Genomic DNA, 23334 nt, shown 5'->3' with positions numbered 1-23334 from the left:
CAATCTATCACATTGAAGTTTCAGTAAAGGAACAGAGAAATAGCTAGAAAGATTATACATACGAAAACAATCACAATGGTTTAAAGTCCTCGCAGACAGTATTATGAATGTGCTTCAAAGACAGGTACTCAGACAAGGTTGGAAACCACAGAAGTGGCCGTACAATCCTTGCTACCTAGGTGGTGTTGCCACTCCAGCAGGTCCACTGCCCTGTCTCCTGTTGTTGGGACCCTCTCTAACCATTTTCCATTTAATGGTGAATATTCCTGTGCTCTCAGTACATTTTTCCTGAGTATATTTTTTAATTATTTTTATAATCGGGTCTCAGGGATGCTTCCATATGTGTCACTCCCTCAGATGTTGTGTCACGTCCACAGGCACCATGTGTTTTTGTTTTGGATTTTGGTTTTGCACGGAGGTCTAGAAATTCTTCCTGAGTCTGGCCAGTGTTTGTTCTGTTCGGTGGCCTGAGTTTAGTTAGGTTGGCTCTTGGTATCCACATGTAAGTATACCTTTTTTTTTTTCTTTCTAGGGTCATTTCCCGTCCAGTCACCATGACCGACTCCTTTTGTGTAATATTGGTGTCTCTCACTCTTGAAGTGCACGCTCAACCTCTGTGAGGTCTAGGCGACCACACTGTTTATCTGGGAGGTCAGACAAATTTGTTACAATGAAAGGTTTATTGGAAGAAACCGTTTTCATTCTTTATAAAATGGATTTTTTTACTTTGCTGATTTGATAATGACATCAAGAACATCTGCACAGTTCATTTAAATAATCCAATTATTTTTGCTTTGGGATCTATTTGTATCACTAATTCCCAATTATCCATGACACTAGGCAAGCCGTCCAGTGTTCAACCAGAGAAGCAGAACACCTGGGGGGGGGGGGGGCTCGTATAGAATGAGCTCCTGGCAAATAATCATTTAAAATGGAAATAAATTGTTCTTTGATGCTTAGAAAACAAAATGGATCGCTCATTTCTGTGACCAGAGAAACAGTAGGAAAACCATCACAAAATGAATTTCTGGGTGTAATCACTGTCTGATATATCCATGTCCAACATATCAAATCTCCTTTCATGACAAAGTGAAGTCCTGCAAAATGAACAGGAAGCACAGCGATGTGGACCTTGGCTTTACTAAAGGACTGACACCTGGTCCTGAGCAATTCCCTTTTCCTTCAAACAGAATAAATGTGGTCTAGACAGTACTTCTCAAATACAAATCAGCAGACTAGGGCTGGGCTGGTTAGAGAGGGAATTTGTTTAAAAACATGAATCACTTTCTGATCTGAGAACGGTTTCGTTTACCACTGCCATGAAGATTCTGATTCAGTAGGTGTGTGAAGGGATGCGGGAATCAGCGTTTTAACATGGTTCTCCTGACGATCACACAGCCAGGCTTAGAAATCAGGGGACTTCAGCACAAGAGCTGGCCTCAGGATCATTCACAGTTAGCAGTGGATCTGCGACCATCTGAGGCGGGAGGATCTAAGGAATGCATGGGGCAGAGCAAACCCATTAGATGCGTGTGTGTGTTACAGTAAGAGTTGGTGCAAATATTAACTACTATACATAAAAATAGATTTCAGATTTTTTCTGAGTAGCACAGGGAACCATATTCAAAATCTTGTAATAACCTTTAATGAAAAAAGAATATGAAATGAATATGTGTATATATATGCATGACTGGTACACTAAGCTGTATATCAGAAATTGATGCATTGTAACTGACTATACGTCACTTAGGAAAAAAAAGAGTTTGGCAGAAGAAACTCTCGCCATTATAGTCACATTAACAAAGCGCTGTTTTTACAGACCAGTTTAGAGTTTATGAAAAAAGCTTTTCAGTGGGAGCCTTTACCATCAGTGTGGAGTCACTTGTCAGCAAAGGACACATGGAGAGACCTCACAGAGGTGCTCACAGGGTCTCAGGAGAACCAGGACAAGAGGAGAAATTGCCCAGTGGCAAGGGGAGTCAGCAAATGTATTTAAGTAACATTTTAACCCTGATTCTGAGAACATTTGAGAAACTCTTCAGTGTGGAAACTCAGGGGGTGTGACAACCAGGACTTCCCAGGACAGCTCAGAGAAAGGTATAAACAGGTATGAGATGGAAGTGATAACTCAACAGGGGACAGGGTCTTTGGAGTGGAGTTTGCAGTAAAGTACATTAATGCCAGAAAAATGGATATCTGTTCATTTTTTTAATAGACTCTTCAGAGGCCAAAAATGATTCCCTGCTTGATCAAAACAAAACCATGACAGGGTAAGCCTTTGGCATAAAGATGAGAGTGAGCTGCAAGAATTCAGGGCCCCACGTTCCCTCTATATGGTGTGCAGGATTCACACAGCAAAGAGAATGGGCACAGCTCAGGTTATTTCAGAAGGGCTTCAAGGCCCCAGAAAGCTGAGAGAGCTGGCTAGCCCAGGGTGACTTAGAGCAGTAGGATAAAGAATGTGAATACCAGAGAACAGTATATGGAGAGTCTCAGGGAAGAACCTCAAAGCCAGATCACTTCCGTCCTGTGCAGACACACACAGTGAGCGAGTGAGACGAAGGACGTCTTCACCATCGGCCGTCGGGTGCGTGCAGGGGAACCTGGACGACCTGGCCTAACAGCTTGGACCTCCCTTACTGTCAGGACATATTGTTTCCAGTATTTAATTCCATTATGTAACACTGTGCCAGGTGTACTTCTAAGAGGTTGGAAGAAGAACACTGCATGGTTCTGGGTGCAGCTCTCGCTCATCAAACATAAAGAAGGGTGACGTCCATAAGCATTCACGATCTGATCCCTTTGTGGCTGTGAAATGAACAGCGATTGTGCAAGAATTACTAATGACCATTAAGGCATGGGGATACCAGATCCCAAAACCCATTTCGTCAAGAGACTTTCTCAGATGAGGTGAGCAAACTGCTAGATAAGTTGAAAAAATATTTCCATTCTCTCTAGGCTTCCTTGTCCTGCACCTGTGTAGTGACCTGCCTTACAGACATAAATACCAATAGTGCACCTTTCATGCTTGGAGTCACTATGTTGTTTAAACTCTTACTTTCAAAGAGCATAATATCTTCTAGGCCTGACCTGATTGATTGATTGATTGATTGACAGATTTTTTTTTTTTTAGGTCTCCACCCATGGGCTTGTGATGGCTTACCTGTCTCTACTGGCTGAATCCCATCTGTCCCTTAGGTCTCATTTTCAAGTTCCAAGCAGCAGCAATGTGACCACAAAGACCCATGATCTGGTGCTTTATTTGATTTCTGTGTTTGTTTTAATGGAACAGTAGAAGGGAGGGAAGAAGGGAGGGGAATATTTGATTTGCTGTCTAGCCAACACAATTCTAAAAACCATTAAGCTGAAACTGCTGCAAGTGTTTATTTTCTAACTCTTTCTTGTCTAATGGGAACAGTCAAGATCTGCGCATGAGTCAGTCGATATAAGGTTTGTGGTTTTATGATAAGCGTATCAGCCAGTGGAGAGACTAAGCTCCAGTGACAGCTGTGATGGTTCTTGGAATCAGGCATCCTTCAATAACACGTTCCCCCATTGCTTATAGACACTGCTGGAGAACAGGGTCCGGGCTTACAGCAGACGCTGAATATCTCTGCACTATGTGAAATTTCCCTCGGTGGATCCGTGCCTAACAACCATTACATCAAACCACAGGTACAACGAAGCCTATTTCCCTCCTTGACATGACATTGTTGTTACTCTAGAGGCAAAGCCTTATGCTGCTGCCAGCTGAAAAAGACGCCTCTCTAACAGCTGAAAGAACGCAGACATAGAATTGGAAACAGTTGGGCTCCTCCAACCATCAGAATATAAAGCAGTGATTTTATCCAGCACAGGCCACATGGCTCATTACAGTACGGTGTCTTGGAAATGAGGATCCCTGAAATAACAATAGCAATACCAAAAAACAAGTAAATAAATGTTGTGGAAGCTTCCGTAGTGTTAGCATGCTTCACAGGTGTGATTCCACCCAAATTAATCTTTGTTGTAACAGTAAATATTCGTTCTTCTCATAGAGAAAACTGAATGCTTCATTGGTTGATCATTGAATAAAATCTTGTCATTGAGCAATCAGGCCAGGTTTACTGTAAGTGTCTGAAGCAAGGAAGTTAGGAAAGCCGTAAGTAGCGTGGGTCAGATGGCTTCCAAGTATCAGTGACTTTCCGTAGTACCTGTTGAACTACTTATAATTCACCAAGAAATGCTGGGCGAGTAGAAATTCTCTAGGTACAATGGAGAAAGTTAAAGGAAGAAAAAGTAAAAATTTTGTATCCACTGAGCATGCTGAAGAAACAATGTATTTTGAGAATAGTGGCCAGAAAAATGCAAGAGAAAGCTGAGAAACAAAAATTACAGGGATGATCCAAATTACTAATAATTCTAACACGTGAAGCTATTTAGCACCTTAAGCTAGCATCTTATTCACAAAGAATATTACAGTTCAGTGATTCATTGAGGATTACTTCAAGGAGGAAGCAGAGTTTTCCTGAAAAACTGGCTGGTGCCCTGCTCCATCCACGGAAGAACATCGTTTGCAGGTTGGCCCCCTTGTCTCCTGCACAGAAGGAAATCATGAACTTGTGTTTTCAAACTGCTGTCTTATCAGTTTGCAAGATGCATCACAACAAGTATCAACAGAAAAGGAATGGATATCCAAGAAGCTGCTAAGAGTATGTCTTTTGAAAATACAAGAAAGTACTTCGCATGATGTATTTCTCACTTCTTGATGCTATGGTTTGGTTTTCATTCTCCAGATACACAAAACATATACACACACCTGTGATCCTTACTGGCCAGGGAAGTTATTTTTTTAATCGAGTCTTTTCTGAGCAGAAAGGAATTTTTACTTGTCTTTGTCAGTCTGTGATCTATTTCTCACACACAAAAAAGGGTCTATTTAAGAGTATACAATTTGGGGGGGCGGTTTGTACTTCATTTTTTAAGTATTTGTCATTCTGGATATGGGAATGAATAATTGCAAAGCACTCATTGAACAGTTTAACCAGTTATCTCAAAATACTATTAAAAATTGAACTTTTATGTAACCATATATAAAAAAACAATGCATTTAAAGCTACTTACATGAGAAACTATTTAGGTCTGCCATATTACCATTAGCAAAGTTTTCTAATTCTTGAAAGTAATAGACTTAGAAAATAGCCTAAAACTGTATTCCCTCTTTAAAAACATGATACATATATGTATATATATATATATATAATTTTTATCATAGTTCATTTGATTATCTAAGCAGAATATCTTAATATTATTAGTGGTTTCATGACTTGTAACATGATAATCTGGGGGACAGCTAGTCAGTCTATTTTAAATCTAAATGTTTCCTGTTCTTGCTTTGTTTTAATTTTTTTTCCTACTATCATAACAAGACTCCTTTCACCTGAGGCATATTTTATATCTTCTTCCCAGTGACAATATTTCAGGAAAAAGACTCTCACCATTTTAGACAACGAATACACAAAAACTAAAGTGGAGGTTCAACATACATCCCAGTATTTTGATCTATACAGACAAGCTGAAAAGTGAGCTCAATCTGAAATACTCACAAAATTCCTGTGTATTTCGTTTTTTAAACAAAAATAAATATGAAGTACAATGTCAGGCAAAGTCACTTACCTCTTCTACTGCAGGAATTAAATTATTTGGTTATCTACACTGATCCAATTAACGGTCAGACTGCCAAATCCCCACTCGACTTCGTGTTACGTAGTGCTAGTCTTTGCTATGTGCCCCTGGGAATTATAGCTGAAAATGAAAGCAATCAAAGAGTTGCTGTGAATTATTTTATTATTAGGAATGGCATGCTCATCTGCCTGGAAGAGAAATGATGGTAGAAGTTTAATTAGTGACAGCTGTAAGCATGGAGGTAGAAATAAGAATAAAATGGAGAGAAGTGTGAGTTTATCATTTAAACACATGTCTGTTTCCATTCATTCATTTGACAAATGTGTGCTGCATGCCTACCAGGTTGAGGCATTGGGCATGGCAGTGCATGCTAGGCACTGGGAATACAGAAGTGAAGAGGTTAAGGTCTCTACGATCGTGGTACTCATTTTAAAAGAAGACTCCAGAAAACCAGTGCTTATACTAGTGTTATGGGAGATGTAAAAGAAGTTTGCGATGTAGGTATTATGGGAAAATCACAGAGATGAGACCCTAAATGGCCTGGAGAGACTTAAGAAATGTTTCCAAAGAAAGTAATGCTTGCTCTGCTCATGAGGGACAGTGTCATTATCTGGTTGCCTCTGACTAGAGAGAACTCCAGCCAGAGGGAGTAAGTCATGTTTGTAAGGAGGAAGATGTGTGCTAGGATGGCATATTTACTGGAATGCTAATAAGGGTGCCTGCAAGGGAGCTTTAATGCAGGAAACGGGTGAGTCAAGAGGCAGATCATGAAAGGACACAGATGCTAAGGTTTGGACTTCGTGCCAAAGGCGATGGGAGGCCATCAAACGGTATTAAGATGCAGAGTGACGTAGTTAGATTTCCGAATCGACGTCTAGTGCGCGCACATGAATCCCGCTGGCGCTGCCGATGGGATTCTGTTTCACTAGATGAGGAGCATGACGGCGCAGCGTAGTAAGAAAGCTTTGCTCGCACTACCTGTGGGACCCCAGACAGCAATCTCAGGGTCTCCAGAGTAATTTTCTTCGTTGTGAATGGAGAGGTCGACTAAGCGATCTTTAAGGCCCCTTTGGCTTGAAGCTTCTGTGTTCCCTTTGCTCATTTTGAACTCTGCCACCGTAGCAACTACTGAGAGGCTGCTTTTGCCCGACCTCAATCCTGCAGAGACCGCGAGCCACGTGACTGAACCGAGCCAGTCACCAAGTTGGATTTGGCGACAGGCTCCGTTTCATGAGGCATTCCTGGAGGCAGTCCTGGTTATAAAATCCCACAGTGTGCTGAGCTGTGACAGAAGCCGCCAGAGGACGGTACACGTGGAAGGAAAATAATTAATTTCCACACCTCCTACTTAAGCAGGAGTCCAGCTATGTAGAATAAGAATAAAAGTGAAATGTTATAAGTCCATCTGTAGATTTTGTTTTTTCACTGAAGTGGGCCAATAAATTTTAACATCACTGCCAACTCAACTTCTACTTAAAAAAAAAAAATAAAGTAAAACATTCACAGTCCCAGCTTTGCAGTGGCTTCAATTAAAAAAAAAAAAGATAAAGGAGGGATGGGGGACTAGAGGACAGTTTCAGCCTCTGTGAGGGTGATGTTTGTTTAAATAGCATTGACAGTTCATCTGACTTGAAGTTAAGATACATCAGTGCAGTGGTAACGCTGGGTAGTTTCCATTCTATGGTCACAGGAGTTTTCAGGGCACTTCTAGCTATGGTTTGGCTCTCTGACAGGGAGTCTTTTGTGGCTGCTACACCGGCAGCTCGCCAGTTCACATTACCCGTAAAAGGCTTTCTGGAAAGTTAGAATCTTTGCTTTTTGAAGGACGATTTCAAAAGAGTTGTGTACCACACTTAAACTATTAAGTGATCTAGTAAATTCAAATGGAAGCAAGGCTGTTGTCCACAGAGGGGCTAACATTTACAAAACAAAGTAAAATAAAATAAGATGGATTTGAATGGGTATTGAAATTAGGACTAAGGAGAACTTCCAAATACAAGGATTGCATCATATGAGTTGCTCAGATACCCACACAAATAGCAAAAAGTGAACGAGGGTAGAGGAGAATGGACAAGTTAACTCTCAAACTACTCCAGTCTATTCAGTCTTATGTATTAAATTTAAATGCAAATGATGGTGCATATGTATGTTCTCTGGGTCATAAGGGTTGATAGAGTGATTTAGGTCAACATTATTTCTACTGCCTATTCATGTTGAAATGGATGACAGAATTAGAAACTATAAAATAGCTAGAAAAAAAATCCTTGAGATGACCTCAGCTAAATAAGACCTTCCTTATTTCAGACTTTTAGGTGATTTGTGTATAACAATATATTCCAATCTTAACCTTCATCTCAGTGACCCATCAGTGTAAAGATTTATCTTGACCATGGTGTGGTCAAAGGAATCAGTATAAAGGCTTTCTTACACCGTGTTGCTTGTAACACAGTGACTGAGAGTTTCAAGTCCTACGTAGCTGGGCTCCAGATTCTCATTTGTTTGTGTCAGAATAATTCTGGGAAGTTCTGGTACCAAAAAAGAGTGGACTAAATTCTAATTGAATTTTTTTTCAGTAAAAACAGTTCCATTTCACTACAGTAATGTTCCAGTTTTTTCTCCTCTCTCAACTCCCCTGCTCCACACACACTAACACATGCAATTAGCACTGAAAACTATGGAAGATGTATACATTTAAAAAGAATATTAGAATATACTGTTAGAATTCTTTTTTTTTTTTTTTTGATGGGGGGAGGTAATTAGGTATTTATTTATTTTTAGAGGAGTTACTGGGGATTGAACCCAGGATCTTGTGCATGCTAAGCATGCACTCTACCACTTGAGTTATACCCTTCCCCTGTTAGAATTCTTTTATAACTGATTAGCATAATATTTTTTCAGTCTGCTAAAAGATTCATTTTTAGCTATGAGTATATCAAAGAAGTTGACTCCTTATATATCTGAATCTGTGACCCATTCATTTACTCAGCAAATTGTATTGAGTCCCTACTATGTGCCAGTCACTATCCTATTCTGTGGATTTATTACAATAATAGATTGCATTCCTTTCTCATTATAAAGAGTTCAATAATAAGACCATACGATCATAACAGAATAATCTGTGTAAGATATTTTTTAAATAGTCAATTAAAAACTAAGTTAACAAAGCTATTATTCCATCAGCCTTACTTTACTCCCTCAGAAGCTGATCTGTGCACTAATGTTTATTCATGTATTTGTTATTTATCAAGCAATTAGCAGTTATTGAGAGCTTATTATGTGCCACATATTGTTTTAGGCGTGGTGGATGGGGTGCATCTGTGGACAAATCCATCCAAACCCCTTCTTTCACAGCGTTTGTGTTGTAGCAGAAGAAAGACAGTGCATTTTATAGCTGTGAATAGTGGCAGTGCTGTGGGGAAAATTAGAGCAGACAGAACATGAGATGCTGGGCATGGGTATGGGGGCGGCAATTTAGCACAAGGGGTCAGACTGACATTTGAGCAGTAATAAGATGATTAATTCACTTTCATTCCATTTATACTTGGTTAAGTGGTTAAAATATTTGCTATTGAACAGTTGGCTAGATATTATTTGTGGTAGCCTTCCAAAGATTTCTGCATCCTAATCTCCAGAACCTGTGAATAATGCCTCCTAGGGTAAATGGCGCTTTGCAGATACAATTAAATTGATTAAGTTAAGGATGTTGAGGATTAACCTTGATTATCAAAGTGGGCTTAAACATAATCACAAGCATCCTTACCGGGGGGATGTAGGAGGATCAGGGTCAGAAAAAAGCCGACAGAAGCAGAGAGAAACAGAGTCAGAGACAGAAGATATTGCCCACTGGTTTTGAAGATAAAGGAATGGCCACACGCCAAGGAATGCACTGTGTCTATAGATGCTAGAAAGATGAAAGAAGAGATTTTCTCCTGGAGAGTCCAGAAGGAACTAGCCTTGCTGACCGCTTGATTTTAGTCCCATAAGATTCATTCCAGACTTCTGATCTCCAGACTGTAAGAGAATCTTTGTGTTGTTTTAAGTCACTAATTTGAGATCATCTGTTATAGCAACAATAGGGGGGAAAATGCAGTATTTATGATTGTTTAAATCCAAGAATCTTATAGACAGACTGTATTGGCATAAATGCAGCCATGTGTGTTGGTTGAGAACAGGGACTCCAGAGCTCGCATACCTGGGTTTGAATCCAAGCTCTGCCACTTGCTCTTCATGAGGCTGTGTACAGTTTTCTAACCTCTCTGTACTTCGTTTTTCTCACCTATAAAATGATGATGATGGTGGTAGATAAGGCACAAGAGTTTTCACAAAGAGCTAATATCTGTAAAATGTTAGTGGGATTTTGGATAGCTGACAAAAGTGAAATAAACTGGGTTTAGAGGGAAGCATGGACCATTTTAATTATGCCACTTTATAGTTAGGTAAATGTGGACAAATCATATGACATCTCTGATACTTTGTTTTATTATCTGGCAATAATATTTATAATACATTGCAAGGCTGTTCTGAGCATCACAAAAGAAAACGTATGAAAAAGTCTTATCAGGATGATTTAGTCAAAAATATTTAATGAGCATCTACCACGTATCAGTCACTCTTGCAGGTCCTAGAATGTGGTGAGAAGTGTCACAGACATACTCCTTTTCCTTGTAGCAGCTTCATTCTAGTTATGGAGACAGAAAATAAACAGTAATTTCTGACATTGATGAGTATGTTATGAAGAAAGTAAAAAGGGAAGGTGTGACTCGATGCCTTGAATATTGACGGCTAACCTGAATATTGAAATAAATCTAATCATACCAACATAGGAGAAGGTGGGTTTTACTCAGAACAGTGATTTAAATGACTTTGGTGTCAACTTCAATGTTTGAAAAATTAAAAGGGCAGTTGGGCTAAAGTGTAGTGAATACTAAAGAGAGTGGTAAAAGGTGAAGTCAGAGAGTTCAACGTGGTTCACAGCTGTGGTCTCTTTACAACGGGAAGCCTTGGAGAGATTTCATCATAGGAAGATGCGACTGGATTTGTAAATTTCACAGTCGTGCTGGCTGTAGCATAGAGGTTATTTGAAGCAAAGATGTGTCCTTTATTTTTAATAGATGCCTACACTCTTCTGTCATTCTCAGAGGTTGAGATTGAGATACAACCCCAGAAATAGGTAGGTATGCTGCTTGTGGAAGGGAAAAAGATTTACACCCCCCTCTCTCTCATATCTATCTATCCACTTCTATCTTTCTATCTAGAACAGAAAAAGACAAATTACAGCTTGCAGATCAAATCCACCTGGTTCCTCTTTTTATAAATAAAGTTTTATTGGAACAGAGCTATGCCATCCATTTATACATCATGTGTGACCCGCAGACGGCATTACTTATGACAGTGACCATCCAACCTTCAAAGCCCCAAATATTTACTATCAAGCCTTTCCTGAGCAAAATGTGCCAAACCCTGATCACATACTTTTTCTAGTACTTAGATTCTGATTTTCCACAACACATACGTCATCATCTCTCTTGTCCTAGTCTTTGGGTTGGGTCTCCGAGGCTGTCTTATCCTTTTGCCCACTGACTGCCAAATTTGACTTCAGTGTATCCTCATCTTTCTTGCCAGTGAACCCATTTTAGTTTCCAGATGTTGAATTTTCTGGTAGTTGATACCCACATTCTAGCTTTGCCTTATGATTCCTCTGAAGTATTCTAGTTCACAGTTTACCCAGGAACAATAACATATACAAATAACTACACAAATATATACAAATGCAGTGGGATTCCAACCTGCCATTTAACTTCATGGACTTTCAGTATTTGGGTAGATTCAAAATGCAGATAAATTGTTTCTTCCCCCATGCCTTCATTTCCCACTAAATTTCCTTATCGTCGCATTGAGGATAGAGACTAGCAAGCCTGTAGCTTCAAGCAGGGACCTCATTTACTGGCAGCCATAATGTAATATGGTCAAGAAAAGACAACTGTTTGCTGGTCCCGTCACTGATATTTCCCATGTCTTCTCTTTCTATTTCTAATTTTAAAGAATTGACGTCAGCGTTTCCCTTTGTTCTGCTACCAATCATTCTACCTCATGGTTACAGAACAATAAGTGTGTTACTTGATTTCTCTGGACTTTAGCTTCCTTTGTCTCAACATGAGGAGTAAAATCAAATTGTCTCTGAAATTCCTTTTGACTCGCACATTCTCTAATATATTTTAAATCCTTTTAAAATTATGCCCTTCACCCAAAAAATGATCCTTGAGCAAATACCCAGTGAATACTAAATTTGCTTACTTCTTGCCCAAATTCCTGAGCAGGAAAAGCTATCTGCACCACCCTCACCCCGGGGGTCACAAAGCTGCAGTTTTTGCTGGGCGTTGTTGAATGTAGCCTCACTGTCTTGCTCTCTGCAGCACAGTTAAGCACATGTGCTCGGAACTAGCTGGAATCACATCTCATATGTGCGCTTCTTTCAGAAATGAAAAATGTTCACACCCTGAAAGAGCTCCTTTTTCTCCCTGACGGAAGAGCTAGGTCTCTAAATTCAAGAATGTGCCTGCCAAGAAGTAGGGGATTTTGAAAGTATTTTAAGTCGGGTAATGTTTTCTCACGAATATGGAAAATAAAACCCTTGGTTTACAATACACTGTCCAGAATGGTAAAGGAAAGATAGAACCAAGTGAAAAAGCAGCCTTAAGAAAATCCAGATGACACCAGAGCAGCCTTTAAGAAACACTGGATTCATCTTGCTTTCTACTTTGTCATAGATTTTTTTAATCAGATGAATGTAACAAGTTGATTAGGCTTTACAAGCTTTAAGAAAAGTCAGAACCACTTATACTGAAAAATAAGACTCAGGATGTAAATTATTCACAGTTCATTAGACTAAGACAAGCATTTCTCAAACATTTCTCTATGCTTGAGAAAAGCGACATATTGAACTCTATTTTACTGTGAGGCTCAAAATGGCAATTAACAGTCTTAAGCTGCATATAAAACCCAATATGAACCACATTTACAAGAAAATTGTGTGAGAATCAAATTATGTTATCTTTGGTTTGAAGAACTAAGAAATAATTGCCAATAAGTATTCATGTATAGGACCAATTTTTTTGAAACAAGTTATTTTAATTACGACTAGTGTCAGGAGTACGTGAGGGTGATTTTATTAGATTTAATGTGTTTAGCAGAGCTGCCTGACTGTAGCTGCTCTTCTTGACAAGACGTGAGAATTTATTTCATGCCTGCATTGTTCATTGCAGACCAAAGCTGTAATAAAACTGTACTCTGAGTGAATCTCTCATTTTTGCAAGACTCCTAAAAAACTTCTGCTAAAACAAAATTGAGCTGAACGATGAATTGCAGAGTATTATTTTTAAAAGCTGCAGGACATGTGCTGATACTAGAAAGAAGTGGGTAAATGGATTTCCAGGCTCCTCCCTCTGTTTGTATCAGATCACGCCTGTCCGTGTTACATCGCTTGATGAAGAGTTTCCCTACTGTTTCTGTCCACAATCTCCGCTTTGATACAGCTTCTAATCTTTTGAAACTTTCTGATCATGTAAACACACCTCTCCCCCTGGAAGGCCCTAGCCCCTCCATTGCAAACAAACGATAAAAAAAAAATGTTTCTAAGAAAAATGAAATAAAACCGAAGTGTACACCAAGCTCCTGAAAGCAAATAATGCAAACTGGGAATTTTTTCACCGTATGCTATGAAGACGACGTTCTCTGAAAATTCACCCAGAGAGACACCATCATTCTTTGCAGCGAGTAGACTGAAAATTCAGTATATCTGAGCTTGGCATACGTGGACTTCCCTTCACCCCATCTGAAAGTTAACTGCTTTCTCACTCAGGGCTATTTTCTGCTTTCAGGCCTTGTAAATTTTCTTCACTCTGAACTCACCTAAAGGCCTGGCAAACATATATCTAGATTAATGTATTTATTTGCCGCTGTGACTAGAACAAAACTCAGAGGAGAATATATCTGAATGTTGATATTAATATCATGTGATATAAATTAATACTTTGTAAGATTTCCATTGACTATTTTTTTTTATTGAGTTATAGTCAGTTTACAATGCTGTGTTCCAGTGACTATTAATTCATCATTATTCTACAGTGAAAGAGTTTTCAGATGGCCTGGGGGAAAAGTTAGAATCTGAAGTAGAAGTGAACTGCAGTTATAAAAATAAATCTCTAGAAAGAAGAGAAGAGAAAGAAGAGGAATGTTCCAATCTTACCTTCATCATAATCTTATTAGCATTTCTAGTGAGTAGTTCAAATATCAGTCTATCATCTTATGACTCTGTCTCATAAATATGTCAAGAGCAAAGTATAGTTATTTTAATAGTCTGTGTTGCTGGACCATCATGGATTTAATTAAGAGACAACTAGTGTATGAAATATGACACAAAAGCACAAGACTTAATGGAGAAATGTTTTACTGCAGATTTAAATCAGGGCCACAGACTTAATGATGATCCAGGCTCAGAAATCCTACTTAAATTTAATTAATGCAGACTAGTGCAGACCTGTTCATATAGGGGAAAAAAAAAAAAAACACAGACATTAAAAACATTAGTGATTTAAGATTCTCAAAGTATGCTGTCTTATTTATAAGGTTATGTGCACATAGGTTATTAATAGCTTATTGTTTTGAATTTTATTATATGAGATATTTAGAATGTAAGCTGCATAAAAGTCTTAAAATATTATTTCTAGTCTCTTCATTTTCTGTGATGAAGCGCCACCTCCTTTGCTTCTTAGCAAAAAACAGCACAACACTGAGTGCAGTGTTAGCCATTTTGATCGGATAATGACTGAGGGAAATGTGATTTAATTCTCGGTCCGTTCAACGGGAGCCCAGGTATTATTTCTCTAGTTAGCTTCATCTGGACATAAACAGTGGATGGACAAAATAGTAGCTGATCTTCGTAATTCATTAAGTATTCCCTGTTTCATTCATTAGAACCACTGAGTTGGAAAATCTGGATCTGTTCTAGCCATAACTTTACTACTATCACAGAGAGAAACCATCGCTAAGAACTTAATAAATCTGTAGAGAAGATACAACCCTTACTACTTTTAAGAACTTGAACTTACTGCTTGTAAGAATTTGTGAGGTATAGACTTACAACATTCACTTGTTCTTCACAGACTTACACTAAGTCATACCCAGGCTCACTTGTCTGTGTGTTTAAGTCAGCTTCCTATTTTTTGGTTTGTTTTTGCTTTTTAAATCTTCTCAAACTTGTCTTGTTCTTAAGGGTATCGTAAGGATGATTAATTTTAAGAGACTCAGTGAAGGTGATTATAAATCCCTCCGGCGTCTTTATAATTTGCAGCATCCAGTTCAAAAATTAGTGCGCGTTCAGGTTGTCTCAGTGTTTTCTTAACATTTTTTTTGTCAATGGCCATTTTTTGAAGGGTCTGTATAAATCTCAGTAAACCGAATTATTTCCTTCTTAATTCGGAATATTAACTCATAAGAGTATTCGTTTCATCCCACTGTTTATGCGGTAGTGGTATATGTTTTACCTTTTGCTAATCTCGTTTCCCTTGCCATATCTGGGGAAAAAAACTCCCATTGACTTTCATTATTTTTTCTACAGTTAATCCATTTTGCTTTACGTCTTTGCTCATTATATTTGTACACTCTTCTTGGGACAACCCGTGCTTAGTTGAGTTTCTTCCCTTTATTTTCAGTATATATAGTCTTTTGTTCTGGCACACTTTTTTTGTAGCTAAAGAATGGGTTATTTCTTATTTTCTTCTCATTTAAAAAATCTATTATTGTTGGCATATGCTTCTAGAATGTGATTTACAATGTGCACATATGGATATTCGGCTTTATTTTTAAAAATGAAAAGATCGTCTCACATGACTTCATAAATAATATCTATATTCAAACCTTTAGCATTCATTTGTTTGATCTTGATCTCGTCTAAGATCCAAATGCCACTAGATATGTCAAGTTTTTGCTGTTGATTTGAGTAGCTTTTTGAGATTTTGATTAAGATAACCTTTAAGAGATTGGTTATTTAAAAGGCAGTTGAATAAAATAATCATAGTTTTTATTAACCTTTTATTACTTTGAAAAATAGTTGTTGCAGTAGGACTTTAATAATTAGCAAGATTTTAGCAGAACTCACCTTCCTGTCATAAAACTACCAGGAATTACATGTTCTGCATCATCGAGTATCTAATGAAAGCTATAAAATGACAGAAAGTGAGTTTGGATGAATATTTTTAAGTGATCTAAACATTTATAAAAGAAATATCAAATGGCTGCAATTCAGATTTTTAAAAAAATATATAAAAGGAGTTTTATAGTATGTTTTAAAATACATTGATCAAAAGTACAACAAGTCTACTTTAATATAACCCTGTTTTAGAAAACAGTCAAGGCTTGGGTTTCTAACCTGTTTGTTTGAGATCTGTTTTCCATCTGTCATCTGCAAAAATTATGTAAAAGTTCACTGTACTGTAATTTTATTTATTAATTTCTCTTTTTTGCATGTATTATTAAAGCTAATTCAAAAGTTACTTTAAATGACCCAATTTTATTCCACCTGAAAATGTTTTATTAAACCTGTATCAATACACCTTTTTTATAGTGTACAAATAATACTTAATAGAATGAGTCTGGGTTTCAGTGTGAATACCAAGGATTACAAGACTCTTCATTATGTGAAGAATTCCATTTCCCACAACATAGTAGATTAAAAACCACATACTACAAAATACCCCAACATGCTACATGAAATATAAGACATCCTTTTACATAAGTGCATGAAGTTGTAGGAAATTGGGTGAAATCATTTGTGGCCAGCAACAAGCTAGGAGAGGAAGTTTCTTGGAGATAAGCTGGCACTGAAGCTACTGGTAAGTCACCAGTTCCACATCCCTGACAATCATAGTCTTATTCATTCTCAAACTAGCAGAACGGGCATCACTGAGTGCTTGTTGAAAGTGCAGAATCTTGGGCACCACTCTAGAGCTGCTTATTGAGAATCTCTCTTAAGAAAAGACCCAAGTGATTTATGTACCTACTACATTTGAGAAGTTAGGTTTGAGGAGTCTAAACCAATTTTAACTACTGTGAATGGTTGGGTGACAACAAAGCCCGGGGCTTTCCCACAGTTGGGGGTCGTATCAGAGACCTCTCCCACCAGTAAAGCCAGGACTCAGGAGAGGAGAAACTGGCGTGGTGGAGGAACATGTCTCCTCACAGGTAGACAGCAAAAGAGCTTATTGCTTTCAGCTCTGATGTAGAGTGGAAAAGGGAAAAATCTCCATGAGAAATCATAGCCTTTAGTAGGCCCATTTGTGGTTTAATTTTTAACTTTGCAGTTTTAATTTGAATAATCTCAATTTGAATTTTTATTAAAGACAACAGATGTTAGTAATACCTCAAATTCTCTGGCAAACATAAATATAAACAATTTATTTAAAAACATAAAGAATGAATTAAAAATATGAATACATTGCAAGAGACTATCAAAACGACCACGTAAATTTGAGGGAAAAAACCAAATACGACTTCTAAAAATGGAAAATATCATAGTTAAAATTAAAAAGTCAAAGGAAGGATTAAAGAATGAACTAGACACTGTGAAACGGTAAATTAGTGAACTAAAAAGATAGGTATGAAGAAGGCACACAAAGTTGTCACCAGAGTTACAGAAAAATGGGTAAAGTAAAACGAAGCATAAGAGACATGAAGGAAAGTAGGAGACATCAGATTTCCAGCAGGAGATAACAGAGCTAATGGGAGAGAGATGTAGTTAGAAAAAAATCTAGAATTGCTTAAACATAGCAATTCTCAAATTTAGGAAGCAAACAAATCCTAGACCTCAAAAATAAAAGGAATAGTCATTAGAGTCAAAATATAGATTAACAAAGAGAACTAACAGAAAAAAACAAGTAAAGTGGAATAATAGTAATAGTAGTAGTAGTAGTAGTAATAATAATAATAATAATAATAATAATAATAATAATAATAATAATAAATTGGTAGAAATAAAAGTAGGAAACAGTGGAATATTCTCAAATTGCTAAGAGAATATAATATTCAACTTACAATGGTATAATCAGGGTGAAATAGACATTTTCAGATAGATTTTCTCATCTTAACCAACAGATGGCCACTAAAGAACTTATAAAGAATGTTCTCAGTAAGAAGAAAAATGATCCCAGAAAGATCAGAGTTACAGAATGACAAGTAGACTAAACAAATGACAGGCATGTGAGTATATATAAATTAAAATTGAGTATACAAATAATAAAAACAAAATCTAATTTTGAGGTGTTTAAACACATGCACACACACACACACACACACACACACACACACACACACACACACACACACACACACACAATAGAAGCCTGAAATACTGAACATTAAACAGAGGCTATCTGATCTAAACTCAAATCCCACCTTGGACATTTTTCTAATTACATGTCAATGGTCAACTTACTCACCATGGACCTTGTTTTCCTCATCTGTACAGTGAAAGTAATAATGGTTTTTATCTCATAGGGTTGTAGGATTAAATGAGATAATTAGACAGTGCTTGACATACAGTGGCTAAAAACAGTGGAAACTCTCTCTGTATGTTATAAGTAGATCTGCGTTAACTCATTCCAAGGAGTAAATACAGCATTTGAATTTAGATTTTTATGGAATAACCAATAAAAAACAAAACTTGAGTATACAACTTATATAATTTTCACAAGAGAGAATAAAATTGAATGAGAAAGGAACCCTCAACAACTTTTTAAAAAGACAATAAGGAAAGAAGAAAATATGAAAATAGCAAACATGAAGAAAATGATAAAAACAAAACCCATTTACATTAGTGATTAAAATAAATAGAGGAGACATTCCATTTAAAAGGCATGATTTAAAAAACAGTTCAGCCAATTGAAGGTTATAAGAGTCTGATTCATACTTAAAACATGAGGAAAAAGAACAGTTTGTGTTAAAAAGTATTGAGAAAAAATATTTTAAAAATTAATACATGTAGTTCTTTTTAACAGTATGCAATTTTCATTTGAGTAAAAAGCATTTCTAGGTATGACAATGATAATGTTTCAATTAATCAGGTGCATGTAATAATTCTAGTCATATGTACCTATTAACATAATTTTTAAATCTATAAAGCAAAAATTGACAGAACTCAGAGATTTGATAAACTCACAAAAATATGTAAAAGTCTAGAAGGTTTGAGCAACACAATTAATGAACCTAACCTAAAAGTTGTTCTCAAGAAATATTCAGTAAGTACTTATTAAGAGATAGACCCAGTTTAACACACATGCAGTTTGGAACAAAACAGAAAATGATATCCCAGTCCTTATAGACACTACTTATATAAAGATATTAAACACTGAACTCAACAAATGTAGAACATGCATTATTTCCAAATATACAGAATAGTAACAAAAATTGAGCATGTGTAAGACAAAAAATAAGTCTCCAAAATTTCAAAGAATCGGAATCATACAAATTAGGTCTTTTTTTTTTAATCAGAAAGCAGTTACGTTAGAAGTCAATAACAAAGTGAACACTAACAAAAGTATATACTTGGAAATTAGAAAACACACATTCAGAAATATTATAGTGAAATAGAACAGAACAAAACAAAATTGCTCTAAATCTTAAAACCAGTTTAATTTTTTATTACTTAAAAAAAAGCAAGCAAAAATACTTTACTTTAAAATAGCAATCCCAATTTTATTAAATTATAACCTGAAATACTTCTATTGGAAAAGAAAAAAGCTGGATATTAATAATCTAAGCATCCACTTTGAAAGTTAGGAAAAGTGAGAAAAACGGACAGGTATAAGAAGAAAGAAATTAATAGATAACAGAAATTGATGTGATAGAAACCAAAGATACAACAGACCCGATCAACAATGCCAACACTTGATCATGTCTAAAGACTAACGAAACTGAGAAGTTTCTGGCAAAATTAGTGAAAAATAAAAAAGGAAGAGATAAGCAATGAAAAAGGAAAAGTGTACAAAATAGTTGCAATTGAAATAAAATGTTAAGAAGACAATGTTTTATTTAACAAATAACTTTATGAAGCAAAATATAATAATTCCTACAAAAATACAATTTGCTAAAACTGACTCACAGTAATTTAAAAATCTGTTTATTCCTGTAACCATGGGGGAAAAAGTGCTGAATTGGACATTTAAATTTAAAAATAAATACCAGGGCCCAAATAATTTACATATGAGTTTTGCTAAACATCAAACAAATATGTATTTTCAATTCTCTGTAAGTCATTTTAGGAAATAGGAAGAGGGGTATCTTCTAACTCATTCCATAAAGCCAGCATGCATTTCTGCATTGTTGATGGAATTATACACTAAGTTAAATATAAATAATGTGATGTTATACTTTGTTCACGGAAACATCTCATAATCTAGAACCCAGAAACTTCCACTGCTAGTTACAATCCATGAGACACTCTTACAAATGATGGTCAGGAAACATATCTGAAATAGCATGGTATGTTTACAATAACCAAACAAAAAACAAGGAAAAAATGCATAGCACACCTGCTATATTTAACACAGAGAAAATGAATGAGCCTCAGCCATTCTGAGGGAGAGTCCGGGGTTTTCGTAGGATTCTCAAAGCAGCACTTGACCTTTTCCTCAAATAAAAATAAACGTAGTACTCATGTCCCAGATATCAATCTGATGTTTTCCATCTCTTTTGCAGAGGCCTTCAAAGCTACGTCATGACATGTTAGATATGTCGCACCAATGTCCTATTTAGAATCCTGGCTCTACCACTTGCTGGCTATGTAATCTTGGGCAAATTTTAAAATTTTTTGGCCTCAAGTTTTTCCTCTTCAAGTTGGAAACATAATAGCACCTGCTTCACTGATCAATAGCCACTCAGCATATTATAGGAACTATTTTAACTATAGTGATAATTTCAACACATGGAGCTTTCTAGATTTCAAAGGGTATTCATATGTATTATCCCAGCTGCAAAGGAAGCATCAGGATATGCTTATATTTTCCCATTTATAAACTTTTGTTTGGATGATCATTTTGCTTATCAATTATTTCAGTGATGTTTGCCTAATATAATGATGATTTTGATCATGTATTGGATGATTACTATGTGCAGGTACTGGGATAAACATTTTACTTTTTTTTAAAATCTCATCTCCTTTATCTCCTTTAATTCTCGCCATAACTCAGGGCCAGTTTTGACGAAAGAGGCACAGTAGTACTTGGTAAAGTGCTTTCAAAGATGATGCCATCAGGAAATTTTGTTGGGTCTTCCACCGGAGGTAGGGGAGCCATCCTTTTGTTCTGTCATAAGGTGCTAAGAAATTAATAGCTCTGTCCAGCAAAGGGGACACGAGAAGCATTTTGCAATAAAATAAATATGAACAAATAATAATCTTATAATAAATAATTCAACTTCCTGGTAATCAACTTAAAACATTAATTAAAATTATTTATCATCATCAAAGTGACCAAATTTTTTAAAGTAATAAAATCTAATGTTAATGAGGGTACTTAGAAACAGATATTTTCAAACACTGCTTAGGGCATATAAATTGTAAAACATTTTAGATGGAAATCTTGCAAAAAAACTTGAATACATTTATATCCTGAGCTAGCAGTTTTACTTCTAGAGATGTTTGTGAAGGGAATAATTTTTATAAATGTGAGCAAAGGTCTAAATATGAGAATTTTATCTAACACTGTTTATAATACCAAACCATTGAAACTAGCCTAAAAGTCTCTGCAAATGATTAAAAATATAACATATACACTAATTTCAACACTATATGGGTATTTAAAATTCTGTCTTAATGAAAATTTATAGTACAAAAATTATTAATGATTTAAGTTCAAAAAGAGGTTACAAAATGACATATACATAATAATACTTTTTTGTAAATGTGTGTAATTATAACATTGAAAAGCAGAATATGAATATGTTAGCTATTGTAGAATAACAAGAGAAATTTACTTACTTATTACCTATCTAAAATTTTCAAATTTTCAATAGTAAGCACATATTAGTTTTGGAATAAGAATTAAAATTACAAAAGCTAGGAAAAAGATTGGGTAGAGATAAGCCAAGTCGTTTTAAGGAAGGCTGAAGTCCTGTCAAATGAATTGTTACAGCAGTCAACGAAAATAGTTTCGGATTGAAATAAGTCAGGGGGCCATTCATAAGGCAAAGATCCGAAATACAGCATCCCTTTTCAGGATTTCATTGGGCAACAAAAAAGGACACTGTTCAGAATCAGCATGCAAATTCAAAACACAATGAGGTGCTTGGGTTACGGAGAGGATGGCCACGCCCATGTAAGATAAGTATTTTCAAATTACAGACCATTATTTGTTCTAAACCACAGTGCAGGTTAGTTTTGCAAAGTCACATTAGATCCTCACTGTGAGTCAATCACACCGCTCACTACTGAAAGCCCCAGGAGACTGCTTTCAAAAAGCTCCTTGTCAGAGTCGGTATGAGTGCGATGTTTCTAAAAGTGTGGCCTGGTGGCAACTTCCTCAGAATCACCCGGAGGTGGTGATTGCTGAAATGCAAGGTCTAACTCCAGAGATCTGCTGTTTGAGACAGGAACCTACATTCACAAGAATTCCTCTAGCAGCCTCATATGCGTACGTACTAATATTTGAGGATTGCTCTCTTGGAGGAAAAACTAGGAGCTTTTCAAACAAATCAAACAGATCTAGATTTGAATTTTGACTATTTCTTTATGCACTGCCTTTTTTAATGATATAATTCAGATTCTGCCACCAACACCAGAATAAAACTATACAATGATAGTTGTTGCTCTGTCTTAGCTATTATATTTCTTGCCTTGATTTTCTTGACTATCCTCTCCTTGGAATTCTCTTTTCTTTTGAATTCTGAGACCGAACACTGTTCATGGTACTCCTCTTTGCTCTCTGATCATACCTTCTCAGTCTTTGTTGTTTATTAACTAACTTGCTGTGGGTAAATTAACTCATGAACCTCAGTATCTTCATTTATCAAACAAACAAACAAAACACCACCACCAACAATAAAACTGCCCCAGAGATTTGCTGAAGACTAAGAGATAATGTATGACAAAAGCTGAGACTCAATAAATGTTAACACTTGTTATTGTAAGAGCTTTAATAGAGAAAAACAGAAGACATTATTGGAACCTTTGGGAGTAAGGTGATAAGAAGGTCAGATCCAAGGTCTCCTGAATGATGTCAGCCTTTAATTGGTTGAGTCTTGATGAATAAGTAAAAGTCAGGCAAAAGAAAGATTTCTATAAAACAATCTGGATTAATATTTTAACTAAATTGACCAACCAATTTTATCAAATAATTAGTAGATTTGCAGAAACAATTCGTTGACCCAGTTGAATCATGTAACTGATCTATTATTCCTTTTTCTTAATGTGAAAATTCTGCATTTGTGTTCCCTTGATTTAAAATTTCAGATTTAGATTCACAGAATCACTTTCCTGTGAAAAGAAAATGATATGAACTGTAATATTACAGTTAACTGAATATAAAAATAGCTGTTTTAAACAACTGAATACATTAAATTGGTGTAGATGGAAAATAGTGGAAATTGCTTCACAAAGAGCATTTTATCTCAAACCATTATCAG

Source organism: Vicugna pacos, chromosome 9 (genome assembly GCF_048564905.1).
Source record: "Vicugna pacos chromosome 9, VicPac4, whole genome shotgun sequence".
Classification (NCBI taxonomy): Eukaryota; Metazoa; Chordata; class Mammalia; order Artiodactyla; family Camelidae; genus Vicugna; species Vicugna pacos.
Note: the sequence above shows the minus strand (reverse complement) of the source record.